Source organism: Medicago sativa, chromosome 2, assembly GCF_051527215.1.
Source record: "Medicago sativa cultivar Bolivia chromosome 2, Bolivia_mono, whole genome shotgun sequence".
NCBI classification, from domain to species: Eukaryota; Viridiplantae; Streptophyta; class Magnoliopsida; order Fabales; family Fabaceae; genus Medicago; species Medicago sativa.
In genome coordinates, this window is record NC_140750.1 from 58,238,858 (window position 1) to 58,251,469 (window position 12,612).

A 12,612-nucleotide genomic window follows, 5' to 3' on the forward strand; every position below is an offset into this window, starting at 1 on the left:
ATAAACCACTTAACTTGATTATTATTTATTTTTTTCCCCAGGTTTATATGTGGTTTCATTTTTGTTGTCCCTTGGTATGTTGGGGCGTTAATTATGCTCTCTTCTAAAGCAGACAAACGAGAGAAACCTGGATACATTGCTTGTACTGTTTTGGTAAGTGATTCTACCTTTGAATTTTTTTAATAAGTTTTTCTAAAGTAATAATTGAAAAAAAAAATTATTTTATGGAAATTTCACAAGTTACTTTATAAATGTATATCCATCCAATTTTGAAATACTAATTATTCCTTTAATTTGGTAGTCTTGTATACCCTCTTCACACAACCTTTTGTTTAGAGTTGGTAGTTTTTTAAGATCAACTTAGTCATCTACTATAATAATTAGATTAGATTGAGAATTAATTTTTTTTTTCAAAGAGAATTGAATGTCTTAAAGTTGTTTAAATTAATTGTATAAAATTGTTTCATTGAGAATGGTACCTCTTTGTGTTCTGACTTTGTCATACAATAATAATAACTTAGTGACACTACTTTTGCAGGCTGTTGTGGTTACAATTTTGACTATTTTTCAAGAGATAACTTTTAGAGGAGCATGCCATTGGTTTTTTGTTGGTATTATTTGTCATTAATAAAACCACCCATTACAAGCGTTAATTGTTCTTGGAATAATCGGTTCTTAGATCGAATATCAGATTTAAAAAAAAAATAAGCGTTTATTGATCTCGACCATATATATATTTGAGATCAATCCATTCATGTTACATATTTCATTAAATCAATTTAATTTAATAATCTTCTCATTTTATTTTAGAATCCAAATAAATTCTTGGAGATGGTAACAAATTGTATAGTAATCTTCACTCCAAGAGTTGTAAAGGTTGCTTGACCGAGTGTATCTAAGTTGTACTATAAGTTGTGGTGAAAGATTTATTATACCAACCATTTATTCATCGAAAGATGCTACCTTATATGTGTGTATTTTGTAACTGGATTGCTTGATTTTTTTTTTTCCAACGAATTTAATTATTATGGAATATATACATTATATCCATGCATTATAGGGGTTATTTTGAATTTTGATTTAATTTAAAATTTATTTATTGAAATGGAAAAAAATACAAACATTAAAAAGACGAGAAATATAAAAAAATATATAGAAGGAGATTTTGAATGAAAAATAGAGATCCCCTCAACAAAAAAAAAAATAGAGATGTTAAAGAAAAGGCATAGATTTATGAGAGATTTAGTTGATTTTTTTTTTGTAGCTTTTTTTAAGAAAAAAAATGAAAGTGGAAAGATATTATTATTATTATTAATTACGAATGCGAACCTCAAAATATAATTTATGATAACTATACTTTTTTTTTGAGAGAATTTATGATAACTATACTTAATTAGTTAATCTGGCAACAGGAACGGGTAAACTAGGACTATTTTTTTATAAAAAAAATTAACGACAGTAAAGAATATGACATTTAATATACCCAAAATCACAATGTTAATACTCAAAAAATTTGTTTGCTGGCTGAATAATCATTAGTTACAACAGTTTCTCAATATAAATTATAAATGATTTAATTAGTATAACACAAATTATCCCAACTTGATGTCCCCTATAATAGTGGGGAGGATTTCCATACAAAAGATGTGCAAAAATAGAGACACAAAGGTTTGTTACAACTTCACAAATGTTTGGAAAACACAAAGGTTTGTCTCTCAGCAGAGATAATAAAATGATGAAGCTCAAAATACAATGAAATAAAATTCAATAGAAATAATAATAAATAAAAATTAGGCTCGTTCACTAGCTCTCAAAGATGATTCTTGAAATTTAGATTGCACTCAAGAAAGTTGAGAAAATGGATTAGGAAGAGTCGTTTTTTCAATGATGCATGGTTATATTTATAGTCTTGACCCTTGAGAAATATTCCATTAGTGAAAATTATGACCGCTGAGGGTTTTTAGAAACCCTAGTGATGCAGAGATTGTAGGATCATGTACTTCATATTGGCCAATTGTGTGTGAAAGATTCAAAATTTATTTGTAGGTCCTGTCTTCTTATCCCTTAAAATCATCGTACAATTATTCATTTATGTAGCTCTCTTTAACATGGGTTAGAATCCTCTCCATTTGATAAAGAGGTGTTAATGTCGACGAGACAATCCAACGCAGTGTTTTACCAAACACGTTTAATCAAAAGTTTTGTTGGTTGGAAACAAAAGATTTGGTTACTGAACTACACCATGATTTTCTTCATAGGATAAAATTAGAGGATATATTGAATTCACTTAAAATCTCCTACACACTTAAACAAACATCAGATGAGAAATTGTTCTCTTATAGATGTTATTATAGAAAAATAATTATGGGTCATTGTTTTTTTCAACTAACTCAGTTAAAACAATCTCCCTTTTTATAACGACGACACACACATTGATGAACACTTCTCCACTAGAAAAATATTATTACTAAACACTTTTATAGGCTCCCTTTAAATTTAGCACCATAAAAAAAAAAAAATCTTGAGGAAATATGTAGAGCATGAATGCACCATAGTGTGTCAGAGTGAGTTGTCGTCATGATCAACAAATTTGTTCTCAATATTGTTTATCCCCTTTTGTTATCAGACAAATAAGTGTGAACTAAATACACCATATTCATAACTTAAATAAATAAGGAAAATAATACCAAAGGTAAGAAAAACAACTTGTCTAAAACAAAACTAAAAATGCAAGACACACTTAACAAAACAAAATATTGAAACAAAGAAACAAAATCCTAAGAGTTTGTTTGGAAGTGGTAATTGAGAAATTTTAAAGAATTTAGAATTTTAGGCAATTTAAATGATTCAATTAAATTACTTTCATTTCTCAATACTTTTGTTTGAATGGAGTAATAAAAAATTTCATTATTAACATTTTTGGGGACAAGTTTGAAAATTGAAATTAGGGGTCAATTTGTAAAATTTAAAATTTTTGAGGGGTCAAATTATAATTCTTGAAAATTTTGAGGGGTCAATTTGCAATTTTTTGGAAATTTATTGGGGTCAAATTGAAAATTTTGGAAAATTTGAGTACCAAAATGAAAAATTTGAAAATTATAGCAATGAAGAAATTTAAAATTGTTAGTTTTTAGGTGTCATTTGAAATTTTCTAAATTTGACTTGAACAAAATACTTCATAAATTTCCATCATTTTGAAAATTCTTCAAATTATTATCCAAACAATGGAATTCACTTCAAAGTATTTGAATTTCCTCAAAACATTACATTCCCTCAAAACATTCCGCCATCCAAACACACTCTAAGGGTTTGAAAGTTTGGCAACAATTGCGCGTAAGGCTTACTTGATCTTGTAAAATCTTATGTTGGGAGACTTTTGCAATAGCTTGAACAATAAGATGATGACAACGAACATGACGATGATTGTACGAATAAATGGCAAAGTGTGCATAAACACACTAACCTTTAAGCTTGATTCGCCCCTATTAGTTTATGCAAATGTGTAAAATAGCAAATACCGTTTAGGATACTTTGAAGTCCTTGACAGGAATTGTACACTCATATCATATTGATCAATGATAGTTTATAGAATAAAGATTCATCAATTAACTTCGTGCACTATAGAAAAGAAGAAATGATTTAGACATAATTTTAACATAATTTTGACTCATATACAATGAACTTTTGTGTCTCTCTATGCCTTATGACTGACTCTATTTATAGATAAAATCTTGTCCATTGGTGAAGGGAAGCAACTCTTTAAAGAGTTTATTAAAAGTTTGCCCAGATGAATAGATAAATGTATTGTTTTATGGGTTAATATATGTTTATCCCCTGTAATATTAGAGATTTCCGGTTTGCCCCATGTAAAAAAATTTGTTTAGATTCCAACCCTGTAATTTGAAGATTCTTTGGTTTTGGACCTTCATGGCATCAAATTACAAAATTTAAGGAAATTTCACCCTCTGTAATTTGAGAGAATTCTGGTTTACCCCCTGCCATATCATTGATTTTGTACAGTTAAAATTCATGAAGGTCCAAAACCAAAGAATCTTCAAATTACAGGGTTGGAATCTAAACAATTTTTTTACAGGGGTAAACCGGAAATCGCTAATATTACATGGGGTAAACATGTATTAAATGTAGGACATGTAGTCATCTTGATGCATTGAGCATGACTTGTAGTCGAGTTGTAATGGATCAAAACCATTGATTGATAAAAGTCTTATTAGGGTTTTGAGTCCTTGTTATTTGTGAATCACTAGTAAGCTTTTAATCAAGAGTGGATTTTATTTCTCGGAGTGTGTGTCCATTTTGATTGTATTTGTTTAAATCACTGATGTAGAATTTCTACATGTCATATAACTATGTACACGTGAGTATATATAGGATCATTTTCCACAGGGAGTTACGTTATATCATAAGCGTTTTCACAATCTTTCACATTAAGGTATCATTTATAAAATGTTTGTTTGTAACACTATATCCATAGATGACAATAAAGTAAAAACGAGAGGAGATCGAACTATTTCGCTTGCGGTATAAGATAACTAGCAAGCATAACAGCAGTAATCTCTCTATCGATTAACAGATTCTAGCTTTATAACCAATATTATTACAATCATTTCTACAACATCCTTCGTGTCCAAAGCGACATCGTTATTTCTAAGTTAGCGTTTAAACATTCGTGTCGAAATCCCTTAAACGATAACAGAGTCGATCGGATAACTTAATCGACCGTGTCCAGCCTGATTAAGTATCCGAAAGCATTAAAATCTTGATTAAAAGTAATTATCAAAGGTTTACAAACTTGTCAAGAGTGATATAACATAAGATAGGTTGTTATTCTATTTCTAGATTCAAGAGTTTGTGTCCAAATCATCTTGAATCTCTTTGAAAGCATTAAAAGTAAGAATAACAACAATATTGAATCATTAAGCTAGAACCTTATATATTAAAAGATCAAAAGATTACATAATAGCTTGGTTGTTACCTCAATACTACAAAGAAGGTGATATCTACACATAGACATGTAAACTAATGCAAGGAATGAAGGAAAGATGAAGATTCCATGCCAAGATCCTTGATGTCTCAATGAATCTATGGTTGAATCTACTCCTTAATCACTTGCTTTGTGTTTCTCTCTTGGAAATAGCTCTGACCTCTCTCTTAGAATGTATGAAAATATCAATGGAATAGTGAATGACCTAAAAGAGAGGTAAAAATGCTATTTAAAGGGCCTGTGTTTTTGTACCTACGCTAATAGCGCAGATTACGCTAATAGCGTGGTATGTCGGCCTATAATCTGGCCAATGGGCTTGTGCCACGTTGGCCTTGCCCTGCTTCTACGCTCCATCTACGCTAATGGTGTGGCTCCCTGGAGCATTTACGCTAACAGCGTATATTACGCTAATAACGTAGTTCTTCATAACTGGCTTCTCCTTCTACGCTCCAGGTACGCTATTAGCGTACCTCTCTGGACAAAATACGCTAATAGCGTAGCTCACGCTAATAGCGTGTGTCTTTCCATCTGCCCAGAATCACGCCCCAGGTACGCTATTGGCGTATCTCTCTAACCTTGAGCATTTCTTCATCACGCTAATAGCGTAGGACACGCTAATGGCGTAGGAACTTGAACTTTGACGCTTCTTGCTCCTTGCTTGTATTTTCCTGCACCAAAAGGGTAGATTAAGGCTCAAAAGCATATATGACATATTTGCATAATATTTGGAGTTTTCCATGGAGAATCCTGCGTTGGAACAAAATGTGTTTAACAATGAACCTTAAAGGGTTTTGATGATAACAAGGTATTAAAAATTGTAAATTGGACTAGCTAATATTTGTTCAAGTGTACAGGACCATAATTATAAAGTTACATCATCATTGGTTCTGAATGAGCAAATAAAGAGCTATGGAAACAACAAAAATTTGAAGCTTGGACGCTCCTGAAGGCAACTTGCTACTAAAGAGAAAAAGCGCTCCTGAAGTCAAGCTGCTCCTGAAGAAATAGCGCTCCTGAAGTAAGCTGCTCCTGAAGAAGAGTGCTTCTGAAGACAAGAGGTCCAGAAGCCACATCATCAGAAGCTGCCTCATCAGAAGCCATTTCACCAGAAGCTGAATATCAACTGGATTTGCAAAGAATCAAGAATTGAAGAATTATCAATGCAAAAGCTGTCTATTGGATTCGAAAACACAAACAAAGGATTAGTGGAGTTTGCAACGGTCATTTCAAAGGTGTTTGAAGGCGTGTGTTTGCAATTTGGACGAAAGCGTTGACATTGTACTTTGTACGAATTGTACAACCACGTTCTCTACTACTCTGTTTTGTGTCCACGCTACAGGACAAGAAAACAGCTCCAGAATACGGTTTCGCCTGCATAGATGTTCCTTTGGATAAGGAATGGATTTCAAATTTGTTCTTCATAGGACAACAACCAAATCAGGCAATATATCATTGGTGAAAGATCAAGCTTCAACAACGACTCTTTGGTGCGCTGGCAATTTCACAACGTCTCTTTCACACCTCTATATAAAGGAGTGAAGACCTAGAGATTTGGTAATGCAAGAACGCTGAACGAAAGACTCACAAGATTTTCACAAGTACCAAACCTCTGCTGAAATTGTTCTGCATTCACTTAGAATTTCTGTGTCTCAAGTCATATCTTAGAAATTCTTAAGTCCATTGAGTCTGTATCTGATTTGTATTGTGAGCACCTCTGATTGTATATCAAGTGTTCAACCTTAAACAATTTTCTGTGTAATTTTGTTTAGTTAAGAAGTCTCTTGCAGTTGTGCTTGAGCAGGAAGTCTCTTGATTGTGTTCTTGAGCAAAGGAAGTCTCTTGCTTGTGTGCTTGAGCATTGGAAGTCTCTTGCTTGTGTGCTTGAGCATTTGTAATCAGATATTACTCATAGTGAAATCTCCTTGGAAGTGCAAGGGGGACTGGACTACTTCCGGATTGTGGAAGGAACCAGTATAATTGCTTTGTGTCGTTCTTCTTCTCTCTCTCTGTTTTATTCCGCTGCATTTAGATTCTGATTATCACTTCAGAAGCTGTCTCACTTAGCTTCTGATCAGTGTGTTCAGTTTTTAGGAGAAACGAAGAATTTTTCTAAAACACAATTCAACCCCCCTTCTTGTGTTTTTCTCACCTTCAATTGGTATCTAGAGCCTTGGTCTGTTGTGTAACACTTAACCGTGCAACAGTCAAAGATCTGAGAAAAACATGACTACTCCTCCTCCTAATGGTTCTGGTTCTAGTGATACTAGCTATAAAAATGTTTCACATGATTATAGTGATAGTAAGAAAACCAGTATTGGAAAAGTTCCAAAGTTCAATGGAGATGCTGAAGAGTTCTCTTGGTGGAAGACCAACTTTTACAGTTACATCATGAGCCTAGATGAAGAATTATGAGATATTCTGGAAGATGGTGTTGGTGATTTAGTCCTTGATGAAGAAGGAGCTGCTGTGGATAGAAAGAAACATACTCCAGAACTGAGGAAACTTTACAAGAAGCATCATATTATCAGAGGAGCTCTTGTCACTGCCATACCCAAAGCAGAATACATGAAGATGAGTGACAAATCCACTGCTAAAGCTATGTTTGCTTCTCTCTGTTCAAATTATGAAGGGAGCAAGAAGGTCAAAGAAGCAAAGGCTCTCCTGCTTGTACATCAGTATGAGTTATTCAAAATGAAGGATGATGAAACTATTGAGGAGATGTACTCAAGGTTTCAAACCTTAGTTTCTGGTCTACAGATTCTAAAGAAGAGCTATGTTGCTTCTGATCATGTAAGCAAGATTCTCAGAAGCTTACCTGCCAGATGGAGACCGAAGGTGACTGCCATTGAGGAAGCTAAAGATTTAAACACTTTAAGTGTCGAAGATCTTGTTAGTTCTCTCAAAGTTCATGAGTTAAGTCTTAATGAACATGAGTCTACTAAGAAGAGTAAATCAATAGCTCTTCCATCCAAAGGCAAGTCATCAAAAGCTCTCAAAGTGGTTGAATCTGAAGAGGAAGAACAGTCAAGTTCAGATTCTGAACCAGATGCTGCAGAAATGGCCATGCTCTCAAACAGACTTCAATATCTGGCCAAGAAGAACAGAAAGTTTCTCTCCAGAAGGGGTAACTCCAGAAGCTCAAGGAAAGAAGATCAGAAGGGATGCTTCAACTGTAAGAAGCCAGGTCACTTCATTGCTGAATGCCCTGATCTTCAAAGAGAAAAGTCAAAGGACAAGTCAAAGAGGTCTACACTCAAACCAAGCAAATTCAAGAAGCAGATTAAGCAGAGTTTAATGGCAACCTGGGATGATTTGGGTAGTGAATCTGGATCTGATAAAGAGGAAGCTGATGAAGATGCAAAGGTAGCTGTTGGGTTGGTAGCAACAGCAACTTCAGAAGCTGGGTCAGATTCAGACTCAGAAGATGAAAACGAGGTATATTCCAAAATTCCCAGAGATGAACTTGTTGAGTCACTTAAAGAACTTCTTACACATTTTGAAGTAAGAACCAATGAGTTGAAGGATTTAAAAGAAAAATATGCTGATTTGGTACAACAGCAAAAATCAACTTTATTGGATCTGAAAGCTTCTGAACAAGGACTTAGGGGCTTTGACTTCATGTGTAAAACATATGAAGATCAGCTCAGGTTCTTATGTCAGAAGCTACAAGAAAAGTGTAATGAAAAACCTTTAAGTAACCATGAAATTGCTCTTGAAGATTTTATTATATCTGGCATTGACAGAAGCAGAGTGGCTTCTATGATTTATAGCATTTACAAGAACAATGGCAGAGGAATTGGCTTTCCAGAAGTGAAACTGGAGAAAACCAATCTAAAGTCTTGTTGTGAATGCATCAAGGAAGGTCTGAAAACATTCTTTGTACCAGAAGGGGCTGAGTTGGAAACTGTTGTTCAATCAGAACCTGAAGCTTCTAGTTCTAAGGCTAAGATTACTTCAAAGCCAAAGAACTCTAAGTCAAAGGCTATGATCAAATCTGATTCCAAAACTTCAAAGGTTAGGATCCTGAAAAGATCAGAACCTATTCCTCAGAGTCTGGTGAAACCAAAATCTGGGGTTCTGAAGTCTAAGTTTCAGAAGAAGACAGTTACTGCTTCTGAAGTACCAAAACCTAAGGTGATGGTTAATCAGAAGCAACCCAACTCACAGCACAAGGTACAAGAAGTGAAGAGTAAAGCCTTAAGTACTAACCTTCCAGGACCCATAGAACAATGGGTACCTAAATCTAAAAATGTCAATGATGCAGGTATGTCTAAGAGCAGTGCCAAAGCAAAGATCATGGTACCTAGACAGTGGTTGCTCAAGACACATGACAGGAGACAAGTCCATGTTCCTCAGCCTAACAATGAAAGAGGGAGGAAATGTGAAATTTGGAGGCAACCAGTCAGGCAAGATCATAGGTACAGGAACTATTGGTAACTCCTCTACCTCAATTAATAATGTATGGTTGGTAGATGGTCTTGAACATAACCTTTTGAGCATTAGTCAATTTTGTGATAATGGTTATGATGTGCTTTTTGAAAAACCCAACTGTACAGTAATCAACAAGGAAGACAAATCCATTGTGTTCAAAGGAAAGAGAGTTGACAATGTCTATAAAATCAATTTTTCTGAACTGGCTGATCAGAAGGTGATGTGCCTACTATCAGTGAATGATAAGAAATGGATGTGGCACAGAAGGTTGGGACATGCTAACTGGAGGTTAATCTCTAAGCTTAGTAAGTTACAACTTGTGAAAGGGCTACCAGACATTGACTATCATTCAGATGCACTCTGTGGTGCATGTCAGAGAGGGAAAATTGTGAAATCATCTTTTAAAACCAAAGACATTGTTTCAACCTCAAGACCTTTAGAATTACTCCATATTGATTTATTTGGACCAGTGAGTACTGCATCCCTATATGGAAGTAGATATGGATTAGTCATTGTTGATGATTACAGCAGATGGACTTGGGTGAAATTCATAAAGAGTAAAGATGTTGCGTGTGATGTATTCAGTAGCTTCTGCACTCAAATTCAATCTGAAAAAGAATCAAAAATTTTGAAAGTCAGAAGTGATCATGGTGGAGAATTTGAAAATGAGCCATTTGAAGCTTTTTGTGAAAAACATGGAATTTTCCATGAATTCTCTTCTCCTAGAACACCACAACAAAATGGGGTTGTAGAGAGAAAGAATAGAACTTTACAAGAAATGGCCAGAACCATGATTCATGAAAACAATTTACCAAAACATTTTTGGGCAGAAGCAGTGAATACAGCATGCTATGTTCAAAACAGGATCTATATTAGACCTATTTTGGAGAAAACAGCATATGAACTCTTTAAAGGAAGAAAACCCAATATCTCTTACTTTCATCAATTTGGATGTACATGTTACATTCTGAACAACAAGCTCTACCTAAAGAAATTTGATGCCAAGGCCCAAAGAGGAATCTTTTTAGGTTACTCTGAAAGGTCAAAGGCATACAGAGTGTATAATTCAGAAACACTTTGTGTTGAAGAATCTATGCACGTTAAATTTGATGACAAGGAGCTTGAAGATAAAACTTCAAAGCAAGGTGAAAGTTCTGCAGAGATACAGGTTCCTGAAGCTACTCCAGAACCTGATCAGATAGCTGAATCTGAAGATAGTTCAGAAGCTGAACCCACATCAGAAGCACAAGATGAAGCTGCTTCTGATGAAGCACAAGATGGCTCACATCAAGCAGATCCTCCCAGAAACACATTCAAACACAAGTCTTCACATCCTGAAGAGCTAATCATTGGAAACAAAGATAGTCCAAGAAGAACAAGATCACATTTCAGACAAGAAGAGTCAATGATTGGACTAATCTCAATGATTGAACCTACAACAGTTGATGAAGCACTATCAGATGATGGATGGATCCTAGCTATGCAAGAAGAGTTGAATCAATTTCAAAGAAATGATGTGTGGGATCTGGTACCCAAACCTCAGCACAAGAACATTATTGGAACAAAATGGGTATTCAGAAACAAGCTGAATGAGCAAGGTGAAGTAACAAGAAACAAAGCCAGACTTGTTGCACAAGGGTATAGTCAACAAGAAGGCATTGATTACACTGAAACGTTTGCTCCAGTTGCAAGATTGGAAGCAATCAGGTTACTTCTTTCCTATGCAGTTAATCATGGCATAATATTATATCAAATGGATGTCAAGAGTGCATTTCTAAATGGTGTCATAGAAGAAGAAGTGTATGTCAAGCAACCTCCTGGATTTGAGGATATTAAATATCCTGACCATGTTTTTAAACTGAAGAAATCACTATATGGCTTGAAACAAGCTCCCAGAGCTTGGTATGATAGACTAAGTAATTTCTTAATCAAAAATGATTTTAAAAGAGGACAGGTTGATACTACACTCTTCAGAAGGACCCTTGAGAAAGATATTCTTGTTGTGCAAATATATGTTGATGATATAATATTTGGTTCTACTAATGCATCTCTTTGCAAGGAATTTTCTGAGTTAATGCAGGATGAATTTGAAATGAGCATGATGGGAGAGCTGAAGTTCTTCCTGGGCATTCAAATCAATCAATGCAAAGATGGAGTCTATGTTCATCAATCAAAGTACACAAAGGAGCTTCTGAAGAAGTTCAAACTTGAAGATTGTAAAGTGATGAACACTCCAATGCACCCTACGTGCACCTTAAGCAAAGAAGATGAAGGAGCTAAAGTAGATCAGAAGCTGTATAGAGGTATGATTGGTTCTTTGTTATACCTCACTGCATCTAGGCCAGATATTTTATTCAGTGTATGCTTGTGTGCAAGATTCCAATCAGATCCTAGAGAATCTCATATGACTGCTGTCAAGAGAATCTTCAGGTATTTGAAAGGAACGACCAATCTTGGACTCCTTTATAGGAAATCCTTAGATTATAAGCTAATTGGATTCTGTGATGCTGATTATGCTGGTGATAGGATTGAAAGAAAGTCAACCAGTGGCAATTGTCAATTTCTGGGTGATAATCTTATATCCTGGGCTAGCAAAAGACAAACAACTATTGCTATGTCTACAGCAGAAGCAGAATACATTTCAGCTGCAAGTTGTTGTACACAACTACTTTGGATGAAACATCAGTTGGAAGATTATCAGATAACTGCTAACAGTATTCCCATTTATTGTGATAATACTGCTGCTATTTGTTTGTCTAAAAATCCAATTTTGCATTCAAGAGCGAAGCACATTGAAATCAAACACCATTTTATCAGAGATTATGTTCAAAAAGGAATTTTAGATATACAATTCATTGATACTGAAAATCAATGGGCTGATATATTTACTAAGCCTTTAACTGTTGAAAGATTTGATTTTATAAAGAAAAATTTGAACATGCACTTTGTATCTGATTAAATGCTTGCTTGCTCCTGAATAGGATTTTAGGTTCTGAAGTTAGTTCAGAAGCGGTAGTCCATCAGAAGCTCTTTATTGAGGTTCTGAGGAAAACTCGCTTCTGATGATGACGTCAGCATCTGAAGTCCAGAAGCTGGATTTGTTGCTTCTGAATAGTTGAATTAGTGGAAACGTTGGAAGTTACCTTTTAAAAAATAACTTTTGGCCCACTAACTTGGTA

At 34.6% G+C, this 12,612-nt stretch overlaps 1 long non-coding RNA gene across 1 annotated transcript; it reads left to right on the forward strand.

Annotated features, from left to right (window-relative positions):
- On the forward strand, positions 1-967 carry LOC146949281 (uncharacterized). Its single transcript, XR_015025397.1, has 2 exons — positions 1-153; positions 539-967. It is a non-coding gene; the product is annotated as an uncharacterized LOC146949281 (long non-coding RNA).
- The last annotated feature ends 11,645 nt before the right edge of the window (positions 968-12,612 follow it).